The sequence below is a fragment of the Heptranchias perlo genome, chromosome 32 (genome assembly GCF_035084215.1).
Source record: "Heptranchias perlo isolate sHepPer1 chromosome 32, sHepPer1.hap1, whole genome shotgun sequence".
In the NCBI taxonomy this organism is placed as follows: domain Eukaryota; kingdom Metazoa; phylum Chordata; class Chondrichthyes; order Hexanchiformes; family Hexanchidae; genus Heptranchias; species Heptranchias perlo.
The window spans coordinates 21,966,217-21,991,600 of NC_090356.1; the positions used below are offsets into that span (position 1 = coordinate 21,966,217).

The 25,384-nt window shown below is 44.2% G+C and overlaps 1 long non-coding RNA gene across 2 annotated transcripts in view; it reads left to right on the forward strand.

Annotated features, from left to right (window-relative positions):
* LOC137301165 (uncharacterized) overlaps window positions 1-25,384 on the forward strand; it is a 76,261-nt gene that overhangs the window by 37,257 nt on the left and 13,620 nt on the right. Inside the window, exon 3 of one of the 2 annotated variants that reach the window (XR_010958238.1) lies at window positions 282-640. The exons of the other annotated variant lie outside the window; for it this stretch is intronic. This is a non-coding gene — a long non-coding RNA (uncharacterized lncRNA). Of the gene's footprint in view, window positions 1-281; window positions 641-25,384 lie in introns of those variants that run through there. 2 annotated transcript variants of the gene reach the window in all.

A 25,384-nucleotide genomic window follows, 5' to 3' on the forward strand; every position in this document is an offset into this window, starting at 1 on the left:
CGGTGGATGATCTGAAGAGGTTTTTGCCCCAGAGTTTTGTGGGTCAGTTTATTTCCATATCCACTGGAGGATTCATTGGTGTAAATCCCTTGTAAGATGGGAGCAATGTGCTCGGTTGCACGGAAATTAGAGTGCAGCCTTTAGAGAGACAATTCTGGCTGAAGTTTGCAGCAGCAAGCTGGAGGAACAATGGGTAAGTACCCAAGTGTTTGGCTCAGTGAGCTGACTATCAACCAGCTTGACTGGATGTCTCATGAGTGTTTTTGTGCCATTTTCCACAGGAGCAGAGACAGCCAATGAATGAAAATGACATAGCACAGAGGTAGGGAAGAAGATGCCACAATTTCACGTAGACGGACATACAGATCCTCGTGGATGAAATTGAGCTCAGGAGTCACAGACTGCTGGGTATCCGTGACAGGAAACCTGCCAAAGATGTCACTCAAACCATGTGGAGGGAGATGGCAGCGGCACTGAGTGCTAACTCTGTCACCCCCAGAACTGCAAACCAGAGCCGCAAGAAGATAGAAGACAAAAGTAAGGAAGTCATGATGAACCTTTATAAAATACTGGTTCAGCCACAACTGGAGTATTGTGTCTAGTTCTGGGCACTGCACTTCAGGGAAGATGTGAAGGCCTTAGAAAGGGTGCAGAAGAGATTTACTCGAATGATTCCAGGGATGAGGGACTTTAGTTACGTGGATAGACTGGAGAAGCTGGGGTTGTTCTCCTTGGAACAGAGATGGTTACGAGGAGATTTGATAGAGGTATTCAAAACCATGAAGGGTCTAGACAGAGTAGATAGAGAGAAACTTTTCCCATTGGCGGAAGGGTCAAGAACCAGAGGGCATAGATTTAAAGTGATTGGCAAAAGAACCAAAGGTGACACAAGGAAAAACTTTTTTACACATCAAGTGGTTAGGATCTGGAATGCACAGCCCGAAGGGGTGGTGGAGACAGATTCAATCATGGTCTTCAAAAGAGAACTGGATAAGGGCGGGGGAGTGGGTCTAGCTGGATTGCTCTTGCATAGAGCCAGTGCGGACTCGATGGGCCAAATGGCCTCCTTCCATGCTGTAACCTTTCTATGATTCTAAGTTCAATGACCCCACCAGGGCAGGCAAAGCAACATAGTGGCCACTCTCCCTTTTCCTCTTTGGTTTCCTTGGGCATTATCGTACTCTTTATTCTATAAAATTAGCAGCTGTACAACTAATTCTTCACAATGCACTTTAGTCAAGAGGGGCATGAAGTCAGGACCTTACAGGATGGCTACCTATCTCCCATAACAACAATTACTTGCATGTGCATCCCTAAAATCCCTTCCTTCATTTTAACAGGGTTGGACCACCATATCTCTTACTTCTGCTGTCCCACGTCACTTGGCACACATTCCTCAGTGTCCAGCCTTCCCTTCATTTTCTCAGGAGTAATTGGTGCACAATGTCCATGAGTGGCAGGTCAACCTGAAGGACCACGCCCACTACGAGGAATAGGACATGGAGTTTATGGGGAGGCACTAGGCTCTTGCCATGTGAGATGATGAGGCCAGGGTCATCATGAGATACCACATTGTAGACTCATTACTAAGGTCAAAGCATGTGGAGTCAGGGAACAAGTAGCAGAATGGTTAGTAAACTGGCTACAGAACAGAAAACAGAGAATAGGAGTTAAAGGTGGTTACTCAGATTGGCGGAAGGTGGAAAATGATGTTCCACAAGGATCGGTGCTGGGACCACTGTTGTTCACCATTTACATAAATGATTTGGACTCGAGAATCGGAAGTACAATATCAAAATTTGCAGATGACACCAAATTGGGGGTATAATTAATATTGAGAAGGGCTGCGTCAAAATACAAGAAGACATTAACAAACTTGCAGAATGAGCGTGTAATAGGCAAATTAATTTCAATATAGATAAGTGTGAGGTGTTGCATTTTGGTAGGAGGAATAAGGAGGCCACATAATCCTTGGAACATAAGAGTCTAAGTGGGGTGAAGGCGCAAAGGGATCTAGGAGTACAGATTCACAAATCATTAAAAGTAGCAACGCAGGTTAACAAAGCCATAGAAAGTGCAAACAAGGCACTGGGGTTCATTTCTAGAGGAACAGAATTCAAAAGCAGAGAAGTTACATTAAATTTATATAGAACCTTGGTTAGATCACACTTAGGGTATGAGGAACATTTCTGGTCTCCATATTACAGAAAGGATATAGAAAAACTGGAGAAAGTGCAAAAATATTTACAAGGATGATACCAGAACTAAGAGGGTACAACTATCATGAAAAACTTTACAGACTGGGGCTCTTTTATGTAGAAAAGAGAAGACTGAGAGGTGATCTAATAGAGGCCTTTAAAATTATGAAGGGGTTTGATAGGGAAGACGTAGACAGGATGTTTCCACTTGTAGGTGAACCCAAAACTAGGGGCTATAAATACAAGATAGTCACTAATAAATCCAATAGGGAATTCAGGAGAAACATCTTTACTCAGAGAATGGTGAGAATGTGGTACTTGCTACCTCATGGAATGGTTAAGGCTAATGGCATAGATGCATTTAAGGGGATGCTAGACAAGTACATGACGGAGAAAGGAACAGAAGGATATGTCGATAGGGTGAGATGAAGTAAGGTGTAAGGAGGCTTGTATTGAGCGTAACCGGCAAGGACCTGTTGGGCCGAATGGCCTGCTTCTGTGCTGTAAAATTCTGTGTAGTCCATGTTCAGGTCTTTTTGTATGGAGAAGTTATGCAAGGCACAGCACATTGCAACTATATGTGACACATATAGTTGAAGCATACTGCACAGCCCCTCCTAACCTCCTAGGCAATGAAAACTCCCCTTTAAGATCGGATGGTCCTCTTGATGACCATTCTTGTAGAAACACCAACCTGAGGAGCTCCTCATGAACACACTTACAACTGTCCTACATACAACGACCAGAGCTATTCTACCCAAGTGTGATCTTGTTTGTAAACAAATTGGAGGTATACTGGAATATCTAACAAGACTTGAATTCAGCAGTTGCAATTGCAGGGATAACTAGCAGGGAGTACAGCCAAATATTCAACAAAACAATAATTCATTTGAAATATATCCAAAAATAGCCCAAATTGAATGCTCGGCACGGACTCTTCTGAATTTTCAATTTACAGATTTTGAAGCTCCGTTATGTCTGTTCAAGATAGTTGTTGTTTGCTGAATCAAAGTAACAATTTATTAGTTCAGTCTGGCAAGAGAGTTGAGTAGTGCGTGATTTTGTGCTCATTGCTAAATAAATCCTTAGTTTTTGTCTGCGTGGTGGTTTTTTTGATAAGAGTGTGAAGTGAATGCAAAATGGAAGGTTTCATTATGTTGAGTTAAAGTTAGAGGAAAAAAATTGGCCTGGATCTGTATTGTATGCATCTGCAAGTATCTTGTAACCTACAAAGCTGTACAATTTTGCTACTCGGTGTCCTGCCATGACTTAAGAATGTGAGTAAAGCTCCATGCAAATCAATAACAAAATTAAAATATTTGAGGAAATAAAGACTTGGGAGCATTGGTACATCTGAAGGTGATTTAGGATTCTCTTCACACGGAAAGCCTCCTACTGGCAGGGGTGGCTGTAGGTCCTGTTGGGTTTGTTCAAACACACAGCGACATTGCAAATGGCTTTGTGTACGACACATTCTGAAAAGGAAGATGGAATTAGAATTATAGGGAATCGAATTTCACTTCTGGCAATGTTTGGGCATTCGGTGGGTGAGGGTGAGTGGGTCACTCACTCGATGGATTCAGTGAGAGGCCTGAACCATTTTGATGGACAGGCCTCATTTGAACCTTATCGGCAAGCTGCACACATATGGTCCTGCTTATTAGGATGGAAGGATTTCCGGCGGGCTGGTGCCTATTTAAAGCGAGGTGTCTTTTTCTTTTTGGTGAGTTTCTATGGTTGTTGCTGCCGAACATCCAGCAAGCAATGGCAGATGACAAGGGTACCCAGGTTTTCGCATGCATCAGTGGAGCAGGTCAGGGCTCTGAGACGCATCTCGTTCCCCTCACGTGACAGGGGCGTCTTGAGGCAGACGTTACAGCAGGCCTGGGTGGAAGTGGTGGAAAATGTGAATGCTGCAGTGGGTGCAATGTCGAAAGAAGCTCAACGACCTTGCCTGGTCAGCCAAATGGGAATCAGTTCCTGCTCTGTCTCATTCTCTGCATCAGATCTCACCACAGCACTTTGTCCCCCTCCGTCTCACAGCACACCAAGTATTCCCACCCCCGCTCCACATGCCTTTCCTCCAAACACAACTGTACACTGCACCAACCGCCCTTCTCATTACAATCGCACACTCACCAGATACTGCTCCCCTCACACCAGTGTTGTTAGATTGGGCAGGTTAACGCATAATTCCGCTTTTTTTTTAACCATGCGGGGAAAAAAATGGCTTTGGGCGAGAGCTTAATGTTTGAGATGTTTTGGCTAGTTTTTACCACTTGTGGTTGAAAGTTTGAAGGTAGCTCAGAGGGGATGGTTGTGAGAATATAATTTGTGGAAGGGCTCTGGGAGCATGGCGGTTACAATGGCAGATTGAGATGAATGTGGTTAGAATGGGAGTTTCAGGAAGCCTGGTTAAAGAAGCAGTTTAAGTAGGCATAGCCAGGATGGTGATTAGAGTGTCAGATTGAAAGAGTGGTGGGATGGTTGTTGGGAACACCATAATTATGATGGGAGTTGGTTAATGCCAGGATCACACAGTCATAAGATCATCAGTCGGCTTCAGCACAGAGTTGCAGGTCACAGGTTTGCATTGTTAATGTGCCCAAATTCCCGATCTTAACTGATGCCAATCGGAGAACGGCCTCTTCCCACAGAGAAAGAGGCAAAATCAAAGAGGCAATGACTATCTTTCACAGTCTTACACAGTGCCCAGTGGCCAAGTATTAGCAACATCTGTGGTGGACTGGCAAGGGAACAATTGCCTGTCCTCTCTGGCATGGACCGACTTTAGCATGGGGAGATCAAGAAAGGGGAAGAGGAAAAAAATACCATTTAAAAAAAATCTCAAACCTTAAACCTTGGCTAACTCGGAAACAAATGGATTCTACCTACCTTGAATGTTACGCCAACAACTGCACCCAGGATTTGCTGTCGGCAATTTTGTACATTTGAATCCACCCAGGATTTTTCCTTGATCAAAATCTACACTCTAATGTTTCTATTTGATGTCATTCCTAGGTTACTGAAACACAAGCAGAAAAGAGTCCTTCACTATTTGTTCCCAAGAATATCCTAAAGTGCCACATCTCCACCTGAATAATTCCTTAATGAATCTCACAGGATGACCTTGTTGCATTGGCACAGCCAATGCCAACCTAATGTGGCTGCAAATGCCTTTGGCCTCCATCAGCGATGTGTTTTGACATGTCGTAGCAATGCCCTGTAGTGTTGCTATGTTATGTAAAATGGAACAAGCAGCACTGTGTTCACCAACCTTCCTAGGTCTCCCAGCAAGATTTAAGTAACAAAAACTCATTTGTCCAGATGGGTGTTTCCTAATACAGTCACCCTGTGCTTGGGTAACATGATTCTGCTGTGAAATATTGAGCCATGGCTTCGGACTGCATCCCTTGTTAACCTGTAATGTAGATAATATGGTTGACGACACACAAGACACATTCATATAGATAATCCCAGGGCCAAGCAGCCAACCACCAGTTCTTATTCTGGACATTATCATCCTACACCATAATTTGCAAAGGCAAGTTATGCCTGCAGCTGGTTAATTGCCACATGCAACATAAATGATTTTCCTTAGATCATTCGCCACCCGTGCATTAATGGAGTCCAGTGTTTCCTGTTGCACGAGGCAATTCTTTTTCCCCCCCAGTTTTCGTCCCTCCTCTTGAAGGTGCTGACTCAAGCCATGGCATGGCAGCCTTATAGCTTCTCACTCAAGCAACTATTCCACGTGTGTGAGTCCAGACAGTTTGCGCCAGGAAGCCACACACACACATACGCACGCACCTGCCTAATTTTTCCCTGATGCCTAATTGTAGTGCACCAAATGCTTCCCTCTCTGACATAAGCTAACTGAGACCTGAGATGGAACCTGCGATCTTCCTGATTTGCTCGGTGCAGTATCACACTGGCTGGTGCATTTATTCACTGAACCGCCAAGAATACAAACTGCATGATGTAATTTTTAAATTTCTTATCGTGAAGTCCCGCATCAGCACCGATAACAATTTTCAACTTCTTCTACACAAAGAAAGAAAAAAGAAATACTTGCATTTATATAGCACCTTTCACGACCTCAGGGCATCCCAAAAGAAGCACTTTTGAAGTGTAGTCACTATTGTGATGTAGGAAACGCAAGGCCCCACAAACAGCAATGTGATAATGACCAGATAATCTGTTTTAGTGATGTTGGTTGAGGGATAAATATTGGCCAGGACACCAGGGAGAACTCCCCTGCTCATCTTCAAAATAGTGCCATGGGATCTTTTACATCCACCTGAGAGGGCAGACAGGGTCTCAGTTAAACGTCTCATCTGAAAGATGGCACCTCGGACAGTGCAGCACTGGAGTGCCAGCCTAGATTTTGTGCTGAAGTCTATGGAATGGGACTTGAACTCATAGCCTTCTGACTCAGAGGCAAGAGTGCTACCAGTTCCACCCATGGTCATGTATAAAGAATAGAGTATACCTAATAATAACTAGCAACAATGATGTATGTCTACAACTATAACAGCACTTCACCTACCTTCCCTCTCTTTTTATCTCTCTGTGTCTACAGAAAATTCTGGATTCTGCTTAATGCACCCAACTCCCCCCTCCCTTTCCCCAAGGTGGGAGAAGCCACAACTCCCCTGTCCCAGAGCCCAGTTTGCCTAATTGATTACATTATATTGTGGTCATTGCACTACAGGCTTGATACTGGTCCTTAGAGCTGAGCAGGGATCTCAGAATTGTGTTATATTGCTTGCTGCTCCTTGCTGTCAGGTCAGGGAAAGCAGAGCATGGATTCAAGCATAAATTCACAGAGCTCCACTCACTAGCATTCCGATGCCAATTAAAATCTTAACATTAGAGAGCTGGCGTTGGATGGTATTACACTTTGCTTTACACTGCTTGCAGAGACACTGCAGCGATCGCGAGGCCAAGTCAGTGTAAGAAAGACTGTTGGTGGTAACCTCACCTCCTTGTCAGAATGAAAAGCACTGTTGGTTCCAGAATAATTCTACATATTTTGTGTAAATAAAACTGATGCACATCGACATTAACCGGTCGATTTGACACATTAGCACAGAGCTTTGTGCGTAATCAGGCCACGGAGGCCAGTGCTCAATATTCTGAGAGCTTTGATTGACAGGAGCCCACGCCAAGAATTCAGGCACAATTGTGTGAAATAAAAACAGAAAATGCTGGAAATACTCATCAGGTCGGGCAGCATCTGTGGAGAGAGAAACAGAGTTAACGTTTCAGGTCGATGACCTTTTGTCAGACATTACAACAGTGACTAAACTTCAAAAGTACTCCCTACGGGACATCCTAAGGTCGTGAAAGTCGCTATATAAATACAAGTATTTCTTTGTCTAGAAGAAGTTGAACTGTTATTGGTGCTTATGTTGGACTTCACAACTGTGTGACATGCGCTGATCTCCACTCCTGAAATCCTGACCTGCGCTTCCGTTGCACAAAACTCTTCCCCAGGAGCCCTCATTCATAAAATCAACTCCAAAATGTGTAGCGTAGCTGGCCTGTTTGAAAAATGGCTAAAGGGTCATAGTCATTTCATAATTTATTTATTGGATCACAAATAGGTCCATACTAGTCTAAAGCTCATTTCACAAAAGGTTTCAAGCAGCTTTTCACAATGCTTATATTTGGCACATCCAGGAAAGCTTATTCTTCAATAGTTATGGAGTTAATTGGTCCCTGTTCTTATAATTACAATCCAAGAGACTTTGTACAACGAATGATTCAATTTTTGCTAGATGCACTGGGCATCTCTCATGCGTTAGGCTCAGCGTTTCCCTGATGGCCCATTATGTGAAGCTTAGTTTCTTTGGATACAGAGAACAACAACTTGCATTTATATAGTGCCTTTAATGTAAAGAAACATCTTAGGGCAATTCACAAATAGGCGTAAGGAAACAGATACCGAGCCAAGAAGGGAGAGATTAGAAACAGGTGACCAAAGCTTGAACAGATAGGTTTTGGGAAGGTTTTTAAAGATGGAGAAGGATGTGGAGTTCCAAGCACAACATTAACATCACAAGGCCACGAGAACTATCAGTTAGTGCATTAAGGCTTGAAACTACCAATGTATAATTCCTGCTCTGTGCTGAACTGGCTGATCTCTACCTCAGGATAGGGATGCTACAATTGATATTATTGTCCCAGGGCTAAGGAGGAGGGAAAAAAATCAGCTTTGAAATGTTTTTCTGAATTAACGATGTTACATAAATGAAAGCTTTTGTTATTATATAATGATCCTGTTGTTATTAATCAGTGTGCCATCCGACATATCAAAAGCAGCCCAGAGGAGATCTGCTATTCTTGTAAAACAGTTCTGATGAAAGCATCTTGGGACGTTTTTATTACGTTAAAGGAGCTATATAAAAGCAAGTTGTTGTTGTTGCTGTATAGTGTTAACCGGTCTTCTCTCTCCAGCACTGATGGACCCGCTGTGTATTTCCAGCATTTTCTGTTTTTATTTCAGAATTCCAGTCTAAATGGGGTTTCTATTTTTTTTCGCTTGTTTGTTGAATCAACAGCATTCACATCTGGCTGGTGATTCCAATTAAAGGTCAAATAAAAATAAAAGTAACGGGAAGGATTTTTTTTTCCCACATAGACAGGCTCCCAGCAAAACAGTTAACTATTTGGTTAGAGTCAGAGGTTGTAGGTAAGGCTGCTAGCTTTCATTTTTCGTGGAGAAAGAAAGATTTGCATTTATATAGCGCCTTTCACGACCTCAGGACGTCCCAAAGCACTTTATAGCCAATGAAGTGCATTTAAAGTGTGGTCACGGTTGTAATGTAAGAAATGCGGCAGCCAATTTGCTCACAGCAAGCTCCCACAAACTAGCAATGTGATGACCAGATAATCTTTTTTAGTGATGTTGGTTGAGGGATAAATATTGGCCAGGACAACTCCCCTGCTCTTCTTCGAAATAGTACCATGGGATCTTTTACGTCCACCTGAGAGGGCTGATGGGGCCTCGGTTTAATGTTGGTTTAAAGTTGGCACCTCCGATAGTACAGCACCTCCTCAGTACTGCACTGGAGTGCTTTGATTTTGTGCTCAAGTCTCTAGTGTGGGACATGAACCCACAATCTTCTGACTCAGAGGCAAGACTGGACCATGACAGAGATGATCAAATACTTTGTAAGAAGTGGCAGTACCTCTGCTCCTGGGACCATCTGTCGAAAGGATGCAGCCAGGTCTAATTAGTGGGGGTGTAAGTGTAGTTCAATATGATGGAACTTTACTCAATTGTCTTTGGGATCAGGAAGCAGTTTTTCCCCCAATTTTCTCTCGTCCTCTCTTGAAGGTATTGACTCCCTCACTGGGGTATGATTCCAAGGGCACTGGTTGCCTTTAGCACCTTGCTCAAGTGCCAGTCTTCTTGTGTGCTCCCAGACAGCAAATACCAGCAGATTACCTCACACCAGAGCTGAGCCCAATTTTGTCTTCAACCTGCATCCGAGCACATTCCAGCAGGAATCACAAGATCAACAGAAAAATCTGGAAGAGGAAGGCTATTTGACCCACCTTAGCTCATTGTTCCAGAAAACCCTACTGTCCGCCATGATGTCATCCAATTGTTTCTTAAAGAAGTCGAGGGTTTTGACCTCCACCACCCTACCCAGAAGTCCATTCTGTGTGTTAGTCAATCTTTATGTGAAGAACTTCCTGCCAACAACACACGATGGTGATCAGGTGAAGGAAGCCTGATTTGTTTCCCCGTCACTGTTGAGGAGCAAGAAAGCCAATTGCAGTGCCTCTATGATTGCCCTTGGCGCTAGCCAGGGGTCAAACCTGAGACTGTTCTGATCCACTTAGGCTAGTATCACAATAAAAACTACAAGTGTTGGAAATCTAAAATATAACCTGGAAGTACAGGCTGACTGGTGCCTGAAGAGAAAGGTTTTGGCTGAGACCCTTCATCAGTACCGCCTTTGAGTTCAGATCGAGGATCAAGCATGCCAGTGAACAGAGAAAATTTTTCCATGTTATGCTTTAGGATCTCAAAAATTCTGCATGCTGTATCTAAAGTCTTGGTCATGACTATTGAGAAAAGATTCAAATCCAGTGATCGTCTCTCGCAGACTGTGTTGGCAAAACCAAGGACCAGGTTGCCAGGTGCCATGTTGACCCATGGAATATTGTGTGGCCGCAAGATGACTTAAAATCTGACGTCTTGGCTCATTTAAAATTGAAGGGAGGGAAGCAGAGGAGAAAACTTGCTTTATTTTTTTTTAAAAACGAGTTGATCTCCCAAGGGAATAAAAAGCAAACACTTGCTGTCTGAAACAGAAATAGAAAATGCTGGAAAAGTACAAAAGAAAAATCTCTAATGGGTTCTGATCTTCTGGCAGAGGCAAGAACTGACACACAAGAAACATACAAAACCGATCCTAAAATAACAGCTTCACGAAGTACAACAGAAAAAGTGGATGGGCTCCTGAAAACGATCCCGTGACCTGTACTGGAAAGTGTGAAGTCGTGGACCAGATTACCATGCCCCCCATGGTTGAATTGCCACTTGTGTGAGGTATTGGAGGGGGCTGGTGCTGCCTACGAGACCACACCCCAGGAACGGGCAGTGTGGGGAGTTAGAGACTCGGGGGTAGATTTTCAACTGGCGTTGCGGTTTGGCCACCGTCATGGAAACGGGCGGCCATTCCGCAACGGAAGGTTTTCGGCCCAGGAGTTTGAGTCGAAAATCTACCACTCAGTATCTCACTTTGCTGCAGTTCATGGTGAGTTTTTGCAAACATCCTTTCATTAATACGCTGCTTAGGCTGAAACACAATTCTAGAAAAGGCCCAGAAAATCTCGGGGCTGGGGTGGGGGGGGGGGGGGTCAGTAATTCTAATGTTCAGCTCTCCTGGTGCTGGCTTTGGGCAGGCGACCCCCTCTTGATGGCTGAGATCCCTTCCCCCGATGGGAGGCCCCCCCCCCCCCGATGGCCAAGACCCCAACCCCCACCGATGGGAGATTCCCTGATGGCTGAGATACACCCCCACATATGGGAGACACCCTCCCCGACGGGATACCCCCCGATGGCTGAGATCTCTCCCAATGGGAGACCCCCTCCCCCCAATGGGAGACCGCCACCCCGATGGCTGAGACATCCCCCCTGATGGGAGATAACCCCCCACCGATGGGAGACCTCCCCCCTTTGGGAAACCCACCCACCGATGGCTGAGATACCCCCCTCCCGAAGACTGACAACCCCCCCCCCCCCCCCCCCCCCGATGGGAGACCCCCCCTCCCGATGGCTGAGAGACCCCCCACTGATGGGAGACCCCCCCCGATGGGAGATGCCCCCCCCGCTGACCTCCAAAGCATCAGACCCCTCTCCCATGTCCTCCATAGCCCACGATCTCTCCCCCGCCTCCCTCTCCTCTGATTCCCGGCCGCTTTCCCTCCCGACAGGCAGCCAGCCTGTCAATCTGGCTGGCAGTCGCGTGGAAAAGCCGGAAACAAAAATAATGACCTTCAATTGAGTTGCGATCGCAGATTCCGATGCACTCAACTCACTTCCGGGTTTCCCAGGCAAATATCTACTCACCCGCTGAGTTCCCCACTCCAGGTCAAAATCATTCCCCAGGACTCAGTTTCATGGAAACCAAATTCTAGGAATGATAAATACAAGTCCCAGGAATCCTGAACTTATTGGGGCCGATAATGTGGCCCAGGTGTTGACGTGGCAACACTACGTTGGCACTACGGGCGTCTGTGCTTCAATGGGCTGTCCTCGCCAAATAATGCATCGCCAGGCCATTTGCATAATTTACTGGCATTGCGCGTGGATCTCTCAACAACAACAATTTGCATTCATATAGCGCCTTTAATGTAGTAAAACATCCCAAGGTGTTCCACAGGAGAGTTATCAGACAAAATTTGACACTGAGTCACATAAAGAGATATTAGGACAGGTGACTAAAAGCTTGGTCAAAGAGGTAGGCTTTAAGGAGCATCTTAAAGGAGGAGAGAGAGGTAGAGACATGGAGAGGTTTAGGGAGGGAATTCCAGAGCTTAGGGCCTAGGCAGCTGAAGGCACGGCCGCCAATGGTGGAGCAATGAAAATCGGGGATGCGCAAGAGGCCAGAATCGAAGGAGTGCAGAGACATTATCAGATGCAAGCAGCCAGTGAAGGGCTGTTGGCTGGACATTTTACTGGCATAGGAGAAAGGACACCCGACCTGGGAGTAAATGGGAAGTACCAACGCATGGGAGGCACAGTGTCAGGGCAGAGAGAGGGCAAAGGACAGAAGTGCCTTATTTATTTTTAATATTTAAAGGCACCATCTCCTTCAGCAGCTGATACAAACACTCAGACATTCCAACAGCATAATGAAAGTTAGGAACTTAATGAGCTTGTACACTGGCTTCTGGCCACCCTCCCTCCCACCGAGCTCACCATCTACATTTTGCGGGGAGTGAGTGTCTGCTATACTTCATTGCATTGGGCACCTGGCATCATATTATCGGCCCTACTGTATCGATTTCATTATTAATCCCGAAGGTCCTTGGAGGTAAAGCAGAGCAGTTATTCTATATGCTTCTTTCCGCCCATTCTCTTGTCATCAATAATTAAATTTAGCTTGCTGGAAGTCACATGTCTGTGGGCTGAGCTCCCTAATTGAAGTTTGGCTTCTATACTGTACAAAATGAACCTATTTATTGTATTATGGTTTGAAACAGAAAACCAATACTCGGGCACTCTGCTAATGCACTTTTACTGTTTGCGCAGTCTGTCCAACTTAAGTCTGATCTTGTCAGGTCCTTTCAGATAAGAAATTAAACAAAGGCCCTGTCTACCTGCCCAGGAGGATGTTAAAGGTCTCAGGGCACTTGCCAGCATTCAACCCTCAACCAACATCACCAAAAAACAGATTACCCGGAGATTCATCTATCTCATTTCTGCTTGTGGGAAGTTGCTGGCACAAAATTGCTGTCACATTTGTCTACATAGCAACAGTTACTGCACTCCACTGGTAATTCATTGTGTGAGGCTTTTTGGGGTGTTTCAATAACATCATAATGTATGTAACAGTGAGAGAGGGTCGGTATGTAAAGCATAGGATGTTGAGAGCTCTGTAATCGAGATAGGGATATCACTTTAAGAAGTTATATAAAAGGTAGTATAGCTTTAAGAAATCTTAATTGACCTTAATTGCCTTTAATGACTCCCAGTGTGAAAGAATAAAAGGCTGGGAAATGGTTCAGTTAGAGAGTGGAGTGGCAGTGAGGCGGAGGGCGGAGGGCGGACGGCGGACAACAAGTCATTCACTAAGAACAGAGAGCGTGATGGCACAGTGAACAGAGAGGAGGAGCTCTGATTGATCTGGAATAAAAGGGTAGTCTCATTGGGGCAAGTAAACAGTAAGTAAATTAATAATAATTGAGTATCTAAAGGGAGTTTAGAAAATAAAAGGTTTCTAAATATAATGGAAGGGCAGCTGGGACCTGTTGCCTGCAATTCCTGTGCTATGTGGTAACTTCAGGATGCTTCATGTTTCCTGGAGGGCCACATGTGCGGAAATGTCTCCAGTTGCCTGAGCTCAAGCTGAGGGTTTCTGAGCTTGAGGGGTGCCTGGAGTCACTGCAGAGCATAAGGGAGGCTGAAGGTTTCCTGGATTATATGTTCCAGGAGGTGGTCACCTGCAGTCACAGAGAGTTCAAGTGGGTGGCCATCTGAAAGGGTAGGAAGAAGCAGGCAGTGCAGGAATCTTCTGGGTATGTGGCACACTCAAACCGGTATCAGCATTGAATGCAGGTGAGGGTAATGACACCTCAAAGGAGTGCAGTCCTGAGCATGGACCATGGGACAAAGGACTGCATAGAGGGACACAGTGAAGTGTAGAAATACAGTAGTCATAGGGTTTCAATAGTCAGGGGGATAGATGGGCATTTCTGTGACTGCCAACGTGAGTCCTGCATGCTGTGTTGCCTCCCTGGTGCCAGGGTAAAGGACATCATGGAAAGGGTGCAGAACATTCTGCGGGGGGAAGGGGAACAGTCAGAAGTCGTGGTTCACATGGGTACCAACGACATTGGAAAGAAAAGGGATGAGGTCCTGCGGTCAGAGTTTCAGGAGCTAGGGAAGAAGTTAAAAAGCTGGACCTCCAATGGTAGTAATCTCTGGACTACTCCCAGTGCCACGTGCTAGTGAGTATAGCAGTAGGATATGGCTAAAGACATGGTGCAACAGGGAGGGCTTGAGATTCTTTGGGCGTTGGGACCAGTTCTGGGGCAGGAGGGACCTGATCAAGATGGATGGATTGCATCTCAACAGCCCTGGGACTAATGTCCTCGTGGGGAGGTTCACTAGTGTTGTGGGGGAGGGTTTAAACTAATGTGGCAGGGGGATGGGCACCAGGATGTAGCATTGGAAAGGAGAAACAAGGTGCACAAAAGATTGGGAGAGACCGATAGCACTAGAGTAAGAAATAGTACAGTATTAGGTGGATCAGACTGAGAATATGAGAAGGTCATGTGTGTGAACGCACAAAGCATGGTAAATAAGGTTGGTGAGCTGTGGGCGCAAATAGCCACTTGGGAATATGATGTAACAGCGATAATGGAGACCTGGCTCAAAAGGGCAGGATTGGGTACTAAATATTCCTGGATACAAGGTGTTCAGGAAAGATAGGGATGGAAAAAAGGAAGGGGTGCGGTGGCAGTATTGATTAAGGAGAATATTGCAGTGCTGGAGAGAGAGGATGTCTTTGAGGGGTCAAAGACAGAATCTATTTGGTCAGAGTTAAGAAACAAGAGGTGCCATTACACCACTGGGTGTATTCTATAGGCCACCAACGAGTGGGAAGGATATAGAGGAGCAGATTTGCTGGAAAATTAGAGGTGCAAGAACCATAGAGTAGTGATAATGGGGGACTTCTTTCTGATGTGTGTTCAGGAGAACTTTCTTGATCATTATGTTTCTGACCCAATGAGGAAGGAAGCATTGCTGGCTCTGATTCTGGGGAATAAAGAGGAGCAAGTGTCAGTGGGGGAACATTTAGAGACCAGTGATCAATGTATCATAAGGTTTAGATTAATTATGGAAAAGAACAAGCGGTAATCTAGAGTAAAAATACTTAATTGGAGAAGGGCCAATTTCAGTGAGTTGAGAACGGATCTGGCCCGGGTAAATTGGAATCAAAGATCGGCAAGCAAAACTGTAACTAAACAATGGACGGCCTTTAAAGAGGAGATGGTTCTGGTACAATCTAGGTGCATTCCCACGAGGGGGGAAGGTAGGGCAACCAAAGTCAGGGCTCCATGGATGATGAAAGAGATAGAAAATAAGATGAAGCAGAAAAAGAGGGTATATGACAGATGTCAGGTTGATAATACAAGTGATTGCCAGGCTGAATTTAGAAAGTACAGAGGGGGAGTGAAAAAAGGAAATGAGTATATGAAAGTAGACCAGCAGCTAACATAAAAGGGAAACCAAAAGTCTTCTATAAGCATACAAATAATAAATGGGTAGCAGGAGGAGGAGTGGGGCCAATTAGTGACCAATAAGGGGATCTACGCATGGAGGCAGAGGGCATGGCTGAGGTACTAAATGAATACTTTGCATCTGTCTTTACCAGGGAGGAAGATGCTGCCATAGTCACAGTAAAAGAGGAGGTAGTTGAGATACTGGATGGGCTAAAAATTGATAGAGGAGGTACTAGAAAGGCTGGATGTACTTAAAGTAGATATGCCACCTGGTCTGGATGGGGTGCATCCTAGGTTGCTGAGGGAAGTGAGGGTGGAAATTGCAGAGGTACTGGCCATAATCTTCCAATCCTCCTTAGATACAGGGGTGGTGCCAGAGGACTGGAGAATTGCAAATGTAATACCCTTGTTCAAAAAAGGGTGTAAAGATAAACCTAGCAACTACAGGCCAGTCAGTTTAACCTCATTGGTGGGGAAGCTTTTAGAAATGATAATCCAGGACTAAATTTAGTCACTTGGACAAGTGTGGATTAATAAAGGATTTGTTAAAGGCAAATCATGTTTAACTAACTTGATTGAGGTTTTTGATGAGGTAACAGGGAGGGTTGATAAGGGTAATGTGGTTGATGTTGTATATATGGGCTTTCAAAAAGTGATTGATAAAGTGCCACATAATAGGCTTGTCAGCAAAAATGAAGCCCATGGAATAAAAGGGGCAGTCGCAGCATGGATACAAAATTGGCTCAGTGACAGGAAACGGAGTAGTGGTGACCGGTTGTTTTTCGGACTGGAGAAAGATATAGAGTAGTATTCCCCAGGGATCAGTGCTAGGACCACAGCTTTTTTATATATATATAATTAATGACTTTGGCTTGGGTGTACAGGGCACAATTTCAAAATTTGCAGATGACACGAAACTTGGAAATGTAGTAAACAGTGAGGAGGATAGTGAGCGACTTCAAGAGGATATAGACAGGCTGGTGGAATGGGCAGACACATGACAGATGAAATTTATCGCAGAGAAGTGCAAAGTGATACATTTTGGCAGGAAGAATGAGGAGAGGCAATATAAACTTTTTTTATTCATTCATGGGATGTGGGCATCACTGGCAAAGCCAGTATTTATTGGCCATCCCTAATTGCCCTTGAAAGGTGGTGGTGAGCTATCGCCTTGAACTGCTGCAGTCCATCTGGTGCAGGTGCTGTTAGGCAGGGAGTTCCAGGATTTTGACCCAGCAATGATGAAGGAACAGCGATGTATTTCCAAGTCAGGATGGTGTGTGACTTGGAGGGGTTCCTGGAGGTGGTGGTGTTCCCATGCGCCTGATGCCCTTGTCCTTTTAGGTGGTAGAGGACGTGGTGTTGAAGAAACCTTGGTGAGCTGCTGCAGTGCATTGTGTGTATAATACACACTGCAGCCACAGTGCACCAGTAGTGGAGTGAGTGAATGTTTAAGGTGGTGGATGGGGCCAATCAAACGGGCTGCTTTGTTCTGGATGGTGTCGAGCTTCTTGAGTGTTATTGGAGCTCCACTCATCCAGGCAAGTGGAGAGTAAGGGTATGATTCTGAGTTTGGCTATGTCAGACTGTTGCTTGACTAGTCTGTGGGACAGCTCTCCCAATTTTGGCATAGTCCCCAGATGTCAGTGAGGAGGACTTTGCAGGGTTGACTAAATGGTACAATTCTAACGGGGGTACAGGAACAGAGAGACCTGGGGGTATAAGTGCACAAATCTTTGAAGATGGCAGGACAGGTTGAGCAAGCGGTTAAAAAAGCATATGGGATCCTGGGCTTTATAAATAGAGGCAGCGAGTACAAAAGCAAGGAAGTTATGTTGAACCTTTATAAAACACTGGTTCGACCACAGCTGGAGTATTATGTCCAATTCTGGGCACTGAACCTTAGAAAGGATGTGAAGGCCTTAAAGAGGGTGCAGAAAAGATTTTCTAGAATGGTTCCAGGGATGAGGGACTTCGGTTGGATAGACTGGAGTATCTGGGGTTGCTCTCCTTAGAGCAGAGAAGGTTGAGAGGAGATTTGATAGAAGTGTTCAAAATCATGAAGGGTTGAAATAAAGTAAATAAAGAGAAACTACTCCCATTGGCAGAATGGTTGAGAAGCAGAGGACACAGATTTAAGGTGATTGGCAAAAGAGCCAAAGGCCATATGAGGAAAAACTTTTTTACATAGCAAGTAGTTATGATTTGGAATGCGTTGCCTGAAAGGGTGGTGGAAGCAGATTCAATCATTGCTTTCAAGAAGGAATTGGATAAATACTTGAAGGGGGAAAAATTTACAGTGCTACGGGCAAAGGGCAGGGGAATGAGATTAACTGGAGTGCTCTTACAAAATGGCGCATGGGTCGATTGGCCTCCTTCTGTGCTGTAACTGTTCTGTGATTCTATGATTGAGTTTGGAGAGAAAGGAACTCGAGGGGAGTTTGGAGGTGAAGGAACGGAGAGCAATATGTGGTAGGTTGGAAAGTAGTACCAATCATTGTCTTGTTCACTTCTGTAAGTTGGCAGAGGAGGCTGCTAACTATTGCTCCCCAGATGACACAAGGAGTTGTCGAAAACTTAATTACCTATTATACACAATGCATTAACTCCAAACACTTATTTTCAGACAAGTAAGAATTTTAATTAAAAGAAACTTGAGCTCAAGGGAAGAGTGTCTAATACAATGGTTAGAACCACCTCTTCCCTGTACATAGGAAGCAGTTAACTTTTATACAGTTAATTCAGTAATGTCTGTCTATCATAGAATATGGGCGTACATGTACATTCTTATTGGTTCAAGTGGTTAGTCAATCAAAAATAGGGAACCCACCCTCTAGTTTCTCATGACTGCCTCGTGATTCTTTAACAAAGTCTGGAAAACACGTATCCTTAGTAACACTGTTTCTTATCAGTGGTTCTGTACCTAGTCTCAAGGCTATATGGTCATTCATTTCTGTTAGTCAGACAGTTATCTCATAAGCAGGCAATAGCTCTTCTGTGTGTCTTTGGTGAGAACTTAAAACATAAGCTTTCTATTATATTCAGCTGGTCAGCTAACATGGTCAACTTATCCATCATGCTTTTCAGCTTTATGGTTTAGGTGTATTAGAAAGTTAATTTGGTCAGGCATTTCTTTATGGTTTTCCACAGAGCCAATGATGAGAATAAAGTAGACTGTGCCGGCTTAGATGAGGACTGTGAAATGGAAGTGGCAGAAGTCAAAGAATCATTTTAAGCAAACCCAAAGCATGCTAGAGTAAAAGACCAAAAGGGAGAGGAAGTTGTAGAGGTTCTAGAAAGAGACTAGAACACCCGACTAGTTCCCCCTTTCCATTCACTATACCCCATCTTTCCAGCAACGGAGGGGAAGGAGAAAACTTTTAAGCAGGAGAGCCAATACATCCTGATGGTCTTTCCCACATGAGATTTTAAATCGGTAGTGAACATTGGAGACTGAAAACGGAGTTCAGAGATAAAGGGCGGCGGGGGGGGGGGGGTGAAATTCCGTGTCTCCCACTGTTACAAGCTACTGGATTTTTTTTGGTTTTAGTGTACTGTCTCTAAGTGTGTTGCCTGCTGCAGCAGGCTCCATTTCCTCTTTCTCATACAACTGAAGTACCGTTCACCCTTTGTAGTCCCCGCCGTTTAATGTAAGCATTTCCGATCATTGTTTTCCAAGCCATAGTACCACTCTTAAATGTACAAGAACACGTCGAGTTTGGAGGATTATTATACGGTTACGGGACTATATCCTATTTTATGTCTGAGATTTGAGATCTAAATCGACTGTTTTCTTTTCAATTCGGCAGAGTTTCTTTAAATTTAGTTGAAATCTGCCTGAGTATGGAGCTGCTGTGATGAAGCTGGCTCCGCCTTCTTTTCACTCAGTACTGCAAAGAAGTTTTAAAATCACATAGTCTTATGCAGTTCATTCACATTGAATCATAGAAAGTTATGGCACAGAAGGAGGCCATTCGGCCCATCGTGTCCATGCTGACCTGAAAAGAGCTATCCGGCTTAATCCCACTTTCCAGCACTTGGTCCGTAGCCCTGTAGGTTACAGCACTTCAAGTATACATTCAAGTACTTTTTAAATGAGTAAGGTTTCTGCCTCTACCACCCTTTTAGGCAGTGAGTTCCAGATCCCCATCACCCTCTAGGTGAAAATATTTCTCCTTGGCTCCCCTCTAATCCTTCTACCAATTAATTTAAATCTATGCCCCCTGGTCACTGACCCCTCTGCTAAGGAGAAAGGGTCCTCCTTATCCACTCTCTAGTCCTGTCATAATTTTATATATCTCAATTAAATCTCCCCTCAGCCTCCTTTTATTCCAAAGGAAACAACCCCAACCTATCCAATCTTTTCTCATAGCTAAAGTTCTCCAGCCCTGGCAACATGCTCGTAAATCTCCTCTGTACCCTCTCCAGTGCAATCACGTCTTTCCTGTAATGTGGTGACCAGAACTGTACGCAGTACTCTAGCTGTGGCCTAACCAATGTTTTATACAGTTCTAGCATAACCTCCCTGCTTTTATAGTCAATGCCTCGGCTAATAAAGGAAAGTATCCTGTATGCCTTTTTAACCACCTTATCTACCTGTTGTGCTACCTTCAGGGATCTGTGGACATGCACTCTAAGGCCCCTTTGTTCCTCTACACCTTTGAATAGCCTCCCATTTATTGTGTACTCCCTTGCCTTGTTTGCCCTCCCCAAATGCATTACCTCACACTTCATCAAGCCCCCCACATTTAAGTCCAAATCATTACTATATACCACAAAAAGTAGGGGACCTAGTACTGAGCTTTGCGGAATCCCATTGGAAACAGCCTTCCAGTCGCAAAAACACCCGTCAACCATTACTGTTTGCTTCCTGCCACTGAGCCAATTTTGGATCCCATGGGCTTTTGCTTTTTTGACCAGTCTGCCATGTGGGACTTTGTCAAAAGCCTTGCTTAACATCCATGTAGACTACATCAAACATGTTACCCTCATTGACCCTCCTTGTTACCTCATCAAAAAATTCAATCAAGTTAGTCAGACACGACCTTCCCTTAACAAATCCATGCTGACTGTCCTTGATTAACCCGTGCCTTTTTAAATGACGATTTATGCTGTCCCTCAGAATTGATTCCAATAATTTACCCAGCACCGAGGTTAGACTGACTGGCCTATAACCACTCTGTCTATTGCTTTCTCCCTTTTTTAAACAACGGTACAACATTAGCAGTCCTCCAATCCTCCGGCACCATGCCTGTAGCCCGGGAGGATCGGAAAATGATGGTCAGAACCTCTGCTATTTCCACCCTTGCTTCTCTTAACAGCTTGGGATACATTTCATCCGGGCCTGGCAATTTATCTACTTTCAAAGATGCTAAACCCCTTAATATTTCCCCTCTCACTGTTTATGTCATCCAATATTTCACACTCCTTCTCCTCCTTAACTACAATCTCTGCATCGTCCCCCTCTTTTGTGAAGACGGACACAAAGTATTCATTAAGACCATACCCACATCTTGCGCCTCCACACATAGGTTACCTTTTTGGTCTCTAATAGGCCCTATTCTTTCCTTAGTTATCCTCTTGCTCCTTATGTATTTATAAAACATTTTTGGGTTTTCCTTACTTTTACTTGTCAGTATTTTTCATGCCCTCTTTGCTTTCCTAATTTCCTTTTTAATTTTACCCCGCACTTTCTATACTCCTCTAGGCTTTCTGCAGTATTGAGTTCTCGGGTGTCTGGCATAAGCTTCCCTTTTTTGCCTTATCTTACCCTGTATACTCCTTGTCATCCAGGGGGCTCTAGATTTGGCAGTCCCACCCTTTTTTTGTGGGAGCATGTTTACTCTGAACCCCTTGAATGCCTCTCACTGCTGTGACACTGATTTACCTTCAAGTAGCTGTTTCCAGTCCACTTTTGCTAAATCACTTCTCAGCTTAGTAAAATTGGCCTTTCCCCAATTTAGAATTTTTACTCCTGTTCTATCTTTGTCCTTTGTCCCACATTTGGGAGAACTTTGACCCTGTAGCTCTACAGCAGTCCAGCGGGGGTAGTTTGTCCATAGCAAAGTACAAAGCGTCCAAGACGACAGGAAGTTGAGACATCAGGTCAAGTTTGTGTAGTGCGTTCTACTCCAAGTCTCCGAAGAAATAACTCTTTGTGCTTTCTCCACAGCTGAAGCAAAATGGACAATGTGATATTAATTAATTACATTTATTATTGGGGAGTATATGACAGGGGCTTAGAAACTGTAAAATGTGCCATAAGTGAATAATGTCCAATTTAAGGTACTGTGGTAAATGCCCACAAGAGCTGTGCAGATAAAATGGGAACAAGCAGTAGAGAGTGATAGATAACATAACGGGGGTAGAAACTAGACCAGAGGAGGTCATCTTCAGGATAAGTCAATTACAGTCGGACACTGGGATGGAGAGGTCCGATAACAAGGGTTTTCGGAACAGGAATGTCAATTTGGAATCTGGTAGTTGTTGAGACCATAAAGAAACATGCATGTCATTATGAACACGCGCAGGCCAAACTGGCCAATGCACTAATCCTAAACGCAATCAGTGAGCTAGCACAGGAAGAACAATATACCGTCTATAACATGCACAACATTGCCATGTTTTTCATTCAGACGCAGGGTAAAATAAATGAGATGATATACAAGCGAGCAAAGGGAACAGGATGGGCAACCATTTGTATGGCAAATGGAACATATGTGCTTTTGTTTATTGATCAAACACTGAGATTTTTGATGCGAGGTGAAGTCCCAGATATGTTAAGGGTCTACGACCTTGTCTGTTGGCATTAGAATCATAGAAGTTACAACATGGAAACAGGCCCTTCGGCCCAACATGTCCATGTCGCCCAGTTTATACCACTAAGCTAGTCCCAATTGCCTGCACTTGGCCCATATCCCTCGATACCCATCTTCCCCATGTAACTGTCCAAATGCTTTATAGAAAGCATTCTAAGGGAAATGGTGAAACAAATATGAGGGTTGAAGTTCCACCTGATCAACAATCTGCAATCTGGGGTACACTCCTATTCACCCAATGGGCCAAGTTAGAGATAAGAATAAACCTCGATTTTTACCCTATTATTACCTATCATGTATGCTACTACCCAAGTATTTACCGAATTGGCAGAACCACATTCTGTGGGTTATTTAAGACGAGAAGTGTATAAGCACTCTCTAAATGAGAGCCAAAAAGAACAGGTCTGGGACCTGTGAACAGGCCAAGCAACTGTCTATCCCCATACCAATCAGATTGAAGCATGATAATAAGCCAGGCAGAGACTGAACCAAGAAGTGTATGTTAGAATAGTGAATTCAATATCAAATCAGGTACGGAAAGCAAAATGAAGAGAGGGTAAGAAGGATTGAATTAAGATACAAAGAAAAAATAAAAGCTTATTTACATTTTTTTTTTAAATGTTCAACAACAATTAAAATCTGAAGGAATGAGACTCCACGCTTGTTAAAATTAATTTTCAGTGCCAGATAGTTGTTTGGCAGTCATTAAGACTTACCACGCTGTTAAGAGGATACTTACATCAGAATGGACAAGCCCTAACTTTTTCTGGCACGATTAGTTCTTATCTACAATGTCATTGCAGGAACTTCACACTGTTTCATTCATTTGAATGGGGAACCAGCCGGTGAGATACCATCTTCGCGGAGCTTACGGAGGAGCAGGGCATCTGGTACAGCAACTTTTGAATTTCCACGTTTAACTGCGCATGTGCGGTCACCAGAAGTTGCTGTACGATTTGCAGAAATAATGATGAGTGCTGTTAGCCTTGTCATTATTTTCACAGCAAAATCCGGCCCAATGAGTTTAGAAAGTCTCAATCCAGTTATTAGTGAGGATGTGTCTGAGTGGAAATCAGGCTTTCTGCTCTCTTCATCCCAAGGAACTTGAAGGCCTGTGTGTCTTTCTTCATTTAATGTTACTTTAATCATAAAAAAAAAGCAGTTGAATTTTGAAGCCAACTAATTATCTTACCTGTGTTTTGTTGACAATTAGAAAAGGTCAATGCTAACCACTTTGGCCTGTGAGATAGAAATTCCAATTTCTAACACCAGAGAGACACACAAATAGAGGCAAAGACAGACAGTTTCTTTCTTGATTCTAATTTGATTTTTTTTAAGAAAAAGACAAGTTCAATTTTAAAAGTAAATTTCTTACAACAGTGATTACGTTTCAAAAGTACTTAGTTGGCTGTAAAGCACTTTGGGATGTCCTGAGGTCGTGAAAGGTGCTTTATAAAAGCAAGTCTTTCTTTCTTTATAAAGCCTTTTTGAGGAAAACAGATAGCAAGGGAGGGTGACGAGTCAAAGGCGAGGAGGGAAATAGGTCGAGGGACAAAAGCAGCATTGTCATGGGAATACCATCACCTCAAAATTCCCATCCAAGTCACAAACCTTGGTCATATATTGTCATTCCCACATGCAGCCTATAGCTGTTGGCGGCTCCTTCCCCCGCCCACCATGCCATACCACCCACCACCTCTGCCCAAAAGGAAAGAATAAAAGAAAAACACAGCACAAAATGCAGAAGAGGACAGAGAAAAGCAAAAAGGTGGCTTCTCGCCACCTGTCCTTGAGGGAGCAAGTGGAAGTGTGAGGGGAGTGGATGGAGGATTAAAGGTCAGGTGAGTGACAACAGAGCAAAGGGGAGGAAAGGGTACAGGAGCTAAGTGAATAGTTCAAGGGAGAAGAGATAGAAGTAGTTATGGGAGTCGGGGTTGTAGCAAGGGGAAGGGGCAGTTGAAAGAGGTTCGGGGAAACAGGAGTGATGGGGGATGGGAAGGGAGTAGTTGAGGACCACGTTTTACCCACAATGCACAAGTGACAAGACTCAAGAAGCTCAACACCATCCAGGACAGAGCAGTATGCTTGATCGATGCCCCTGTCACCAGACTCAATACCTACCTGTTCCACCACCAGTGCACTGTGGCTGCAGTATGTATTGGAGCAACTCACCAAGGTTACTTCACATGTATCTCCCTTTCCAGCAACCTCTACCACCGAGAAGGACAAAAGCAGCAATGTCATAAATTCCCATCCAATCACAAACCTTTTGAGCATTCCTCTTCCTTTGTCCCACCATTAGGAGCAGAGTTTCCAGCCATTTTGGTCCTAACACTCTGGAACTCCCTTCCTTAATGGCTTCATTTCTCTCTCCACTTTCAAAAAACCTAGTTATCTCATTGAAACATATAAAATTCTGAGAGGGCTTGACAGGGTAGATGCTGAGAGATTGTTTCCCCTGGCTGGAGAGTCTAGAACTGGGGGGCATAGTCTCAGGATAAGGGGTCGACCTTTTATGACTGAGATGAGGAGGAATTTCTTCAGAGGATTCTGAATCTTTGGAGTTCTCTACCCCAAAGGGCTGTGGATGCTAAGTCATTGAGTATATTCAAGGCTGAGATCGATAGATTTTTGGACTCTAGGTGAATCAAGGGATATGGGGATCAGGCAGGGAAATAGAGTTGAGGTTAAAGATCTGCCATGATCTTATTGAATAGCGGAGCAGGCTCGAGGGGCCTACTCCTGCTCCTGTTTCTTATGTCAACACCCACCGTTCTGGCCATCCCTCCTAATCTCACCCTTCATGTCTCGATGTTCTTTCCTCTATCTATTTATGTTAAAGGAACTATACAAGTGCAATTGTTGTACAGTGTGCAGTGCATTTACCATCTATCA